This window comes from Rhinoderma darwinii (assembly GCF_050947455.1).
Source record: "Rhinoderma darwinii isolate aRhiDar2 chromosome 2 unlocalized genomic scaffold, aRhiDar2.hap1 SUPER_2_unloc_55, whole genome shotgun sequence".
Classification (NCBI taxonomy): Eukaryota; Metazoa; Chordata; class Amphibia; order Anura; family Rhinodermatidae; genus Rhinoderma; species Rhinoderma darwinii.
Window position 1 is genome coordinate 1,230,293 of NW_027461724.1, and position 5,066 is coordinate 1,235,358.

At 45.8% G+C, this 5,066-nt stretch overlaps 1 non-coding gene across 1 annotated transcript; it reads left to right on the forward strand.

Annotated features, from left to right (window-relative positions):
- The first annotated feature begins 2,233 nt into the window (after window positions 1-2,233).
- Window positions 2,234-2,416, forward strand: LOC142679662 (U2 spliceosomal RNA). The gene has a single exon (XR_012852853.1). It is a non-coding gene; the product is annotated as a U2 spliceosomal RNA (small nuclear RNA).
- Window positions 2,417-5,066: the final 2,650 nt, after the last annotated feature.

Sequence of the window (5,066 nt, forward strand, 5' to 3'; positions counted from 1 at the left end):
ATTGAAAGCATGTCAGTGAATAGAACACCGGGAGAGGATGGGTTGCCAGTGGAGTTTTATAAGAGAATGTGGGATGTGATTAAGCTAGATATGATTGAGATATATGTTTTTATGCGGGAAAAGTGTAGATTGGCGGAGAGTATGAAGAGTGGAGTGGTTGTGCTGATTTATAAGAAAGGGGATGAGAAGGATGTAAGGAATTGGAGACCTATAACTTTGTTGAATGTGGATTATAAGATTTTTGCTAAAATGATTGCCAATAGAATGAGAGATGTGATAGATCAGGTGATTGGGGAGGATCAAGTGTGTGGAATTCCTGGGAGAAGGATTGGGGAGAATCTTTGTTTGTTGAGAGATGTGTTGTGGGATGCAAGGGAGAGAAAGCAAGAGGTTAGTGTGTTGTCTATTGATTTTGAAAAAGCATTTGATAGGTTGTCGCATGATTTTCTGTTTAAAGTGTTGGTGAGGATGGGGTTTCCTGGAGAGTTTGTGAATATGGTGAGGATGTTGTATAAGGGTGTGGGCAGTAAGGTTTTGATAAACGGATGGGTGAGCGAAGAAGTGAAGGTGTGTTCGGGGGTAAGACAGGGATGCCCTTTGTCCCCTATAGTCTTTGTGTGTGCTTTAGAACCATTATTAGAGATGATTAGGAAGGATAAGTGTATGAGAGGGGTGCAGATTCCAGGGAGTGGTGGAAAAGAGCTGAAAGTGTTGGCGTATATGGACGATGTGTGTGTGCTGTGTGATTCTTTTGCAGTTTTGAGGAGGGCGAAATTATTGGTGTCTTTGTTTTGTGGTGCGTCAGCTTTTAGGGTAAATTGGAAGAAAAGTGAGTATAAGAGGTTTGGAAGTTCAGGTATGAATGAGGACTTGGGTGTGAAAAGAGTGGACGGAGCGATTCAAATTTTGGGGGTTAAAATGGATGAAAAATTGGATGGAAGTGAGAGTTTGGTAGATGTGGAGAAAAGAGTGAGTAGGAAGTTGAGATTTTGGAGTTTGAGAGAGTTGACGTTTGAAGGAAAGATAATGGTGATAAAAAGTGTGATTTTGCCGATTTTTCTGTATCTTGCTGTGGTGTTTCCTCCGGGGTATATGGTTGTAAGGAAATTGAATAGAATTGTGTTTGTGTTTTTTTGGGGAACGACAATGGAGAGAGTGAAAAGAGAGACTGTGTTGAAGGACTGGGTGAATGGGGGTATGAATTTTCCTAATATTGAAGTGTATTTAGGGGTGAATGTGATGTTTGCAGTGAAGAGGATGCTGGGAGGTGATTGGAAATTTGCATGCATGGTGAGATTTTTGGGTGGGAAGGTGTTGGGAAAAATAGGATGGATGAAAAGAGATTTAAGGAAGCCGTATGCGTTTGTGAGTCCTAAATGGTATGAGTTTATTGAGAATTTTATGAGGAAGTTTGGATTGACAGCGGTGAAGAAAGAATGTTTGAAAGATAAGAAGAGTGTGTTTAAGTGTATAAAAGATATGGAAGTCCAATGTAATATAAATATGGTGAGAGGTCAGTGTGTTGGTAAGGTGTGGAAGGGGTTGAGGACAGATGGTATTACAAATAGACAGAGAGAGATTGTATGGCAGAGTTTGCATGGTGGGTTGTCAGTTAGAGAGTTTCAGAAAAATCGTGGAGTTGTGAGGAGTGATTTGTGTCCGAGAGAGAATTGTGGTGGGAGTGAAAGTATAGTTCATCTGTTTTGGAATTGTGGGGTGGCGCAGGGAGTTTGGAGGGGTATGGGTCCGTTACTTAAGGAGTTGGTTGGGATTAATAGGTTATGTATGGAAATAGTTTTGTTTGGGCTTGCGAGTGTAAGTCAGAAAAATCAAAGGGTATTATTTGTCATGTTAGCAATTATAAAAGAGGTTTTGTGGGATGTTAGGAACCTGTATGTGTTTAGAAAGAAAGATGTAACTGTGGAAGGATGTTTGAGAATGGTATTGGATAGGATGTATACAGCGTATTTGGTAGATAAGGAAAGGTTGGGGGAGGTGGATGCAGAAGGGATTTGGAAGGTTTTGAAGTGGAGGTATATGGTGAGAGTGTAGTGGAGGGGTGGAATTTTTGATATTGTTTCTGTATTTTGCTTTGTGTTATATGAAAATTTAAAAAACTAAAATGAAAAAGCCTGATGATGATTGGATGGAATCGTTCAGAATGTCTTGGATACTGATAGTAAGTATCGACAGGATATGAACGAGTGTTTTTAAAAATAATCAATCCAAACCTGAAGGTTTTAAAAAAAAAAAAAAAAAAAAATCTGTTCTTATCAGTTTAATATCTGATACGTCCCCTATCTGGGGACCATATATTAAATGGATTTTTAGAACAGGGAGATGGAAATAGAGCTTGCTCTGTCCACTCCACGCATTGACCTGGTATTGCAGTATTTCCAGGACCGGTGCACCCTTTCCTTATGTGTTTACTAAAATCAGATTCCAAAAGTGCTTTTTGTGTTTGCCATTGTTTTTGTCTTTCGGATGGGATCTCCCCTTTTAATCCCATTATTTCAACACCTGTTGGACAATGCATTTGTACAGTCATGTGTGATAATGAGCTAATTTATTAAATGCAATTAATTAATACATTGCCACCTCTTGTTTTGTGTCGTCTGTGTTTCTGTGTTTCCGGCATTTCACATTGGAACAGCTCATTCACCTTCCTTGTCTTCTCTCCGCCCTCCCTCCTAGGTAGGTTAAAGAGCTGCACCTGAGCCAGCCACTGATTGATGCAGCACCATAGTCAAATAGTGGAGTGGAGTAGGGGAACAGCAAACAGCCATTAAAGCAGCCAGCCCGCCCGCCCGTCACAATGGACCTACCTGTGTACACTAGATGGATGTGATGGAATGTACTGTGTTCCCTACATTTCAGGAAGAAGTAAGAATTGCAGTTGCAACAAACCCTTGCTTGCCTACAAAGAGAGCAGCAATTTGGATTTGTTACTATGTTACCTGGAAGAATAACAAACTGTGCAAGGATGGAGGTTGTAGGAGCAAGGAGAACAAGTTGTCTGTAAAGTTGGTGGATGCCTATTTTCCATTTTGCAGTCCCTTGTCTCCCTCTTGTGGCCTCCTGGAGGCAACTAGCTGTGCAAAAAAAAGACAGCCTGGGGGCCGGCTGTTGCAGTGTTGCCCTCTCAGGCAACACTGAGTGACTGACTGAGCCGCACCGTCTTATATAAAGTTCAGACGGAACTTTGCACGTGTCATAGTGGAGACCTCAGGAGCCAGAGCCAGCTTTCTGACATCATAATGGGGCCTCAGAGATAAAAGCCTGGGCCCAGGCAGTGTTGGTCAGTGCTGCTCAGCAGGCAGCACTGGACTGGATTAAAGCTGATACAAGGTGTGAAAGGAGAAGGGGTGGCAGTGGGCATGCACTTACTGCTGCTGCTGCTGCTGCTGCTGCTGCTGCCAGTGTTTGCACGGCAGGAGGGCATTTGGGCGTTGCCAGGAAGGCGTTTTTATGTCGATTCCTCCTCTTTCAGCACTGCATTGTGGTGCAAGCAAAAGAAGCAAATCCTGTCTTGCTTCCTCTCCGGCCTTTATTCACCTCCCGCGTAGCTGTGAGTGTGTGTGAGCCTGCAGGGCCCCATGGAATTGCCTAGGAGTAGGCTGAATCGCTGCAAGGGGTGAACAGCAGTATTGGGCAGGCTCGGTCAACGCGCGGCCCGTTCGGGTTATCGCTTCTCGGCCTTTTGGCTAAGACCAAGTGTATTTATACAGGAGGTTTTTAGTCAGAAGGTGCTCAGGTACCCTCTCTCTCGGCCTCGGGGGATCGTCCAGGTTCGCCTGGACTTCACCCCCGTGCTGCTATTTGGGAGAGAGGCTTAGTCCTGAGCAACGAGTTGCGATCCCCCCCCCAGCCCTTTGGTGTGTCTCCGGACCCCATAGGGAGCAGCGCAAGCTGCGCGGTTCGACCCGGCTAGGCGATGGCGGGCGAACCAGATGCGGTGCCGGTATATGCCCGGCTGAAAAACTCTGCAAGATTCGTCTTGACAGAGGGTGGAGGCGGTCCACGTGGGATTAAGTTTTTGGTACTTGATATCCTTGAGAAACTACTGGCAGTCCGCAAGCATGAGATTATGGCGATCCAGGACTACCCGAAGCGTGGAGTTTTTGATGTTACATTTATGGGAGAAGGAATCCTCCGTGATGCCATGGAAAAAGCTGAGAGGGAGAAAGCTCAACTCACGTCTTCGGGCGTCAAGGTAATCGAACATGCATTTGAAGTTACCAAACTCGTAGTGATTAAAATGTACTCCCCATACGTAAAGGATCAGGAAGTGGCGGCGTTCTTAGCTGCTTACTTCAGAAACGTTAAACTGTTGGGGAGAGTAATGAACGAGTGCGGAGTGTGGACTGTCAAGTGGAAATTTATTGTGACGCTGATAAAGGACCCCTCCACCCAAAATACGAGATTACCACCGGCTCGTTTTAAAATAGGGAATGTGAATGGCGACCTCTACTTTTCAGGGATGCCAAACTTCTGCAGGACCTGCGGTACCTATGGGCACACCAGTTTTAGCTGCGATGTTACCTGTAGGAACTGTGGAAGTAAAAATCACACCATGAGAGAATGCACAGAAGAAAAGCGATGTAATTTTTGTCAAAAAACTGGTCACCTGTATTTTTCCTGCCCTCATAGGTACCGAGGAGAAGAAGAAGAAGAGCAACCCGAAGCGCCCCCACGTGCTCCGCCAGCAGACCAGGCCCGTCCCCAAGGAGAGGAACAGACCAGCACTCAGATAGAGGAGCGAGGTACCTGGGCTTCCAAGGTGCGAAGTACGGGAGCCAAAGCAGGTACCTCGAGGCCAGCAACCCCAGAGGAAAAAAGGGAGCCCAGTGCAAAGGAAAAGCGGCAGTCAAAGCGGAAGGCCGATATGGAGCAGGCCGGGAAAAAATCGGAGGCGCCCCAGAAGGCTGGTAGCCAGGGGGATGCTGGGCCTGCTCCAAAGCCTGGGTCTCTAACGTCCGACTCGGATGAGGATGATGAGGTACCGGTGGGTCCCCGTAAAAAGGGAAGACAAGGCCGAGTCGGTAGGAGGGAGTCAGGGGAGGAGC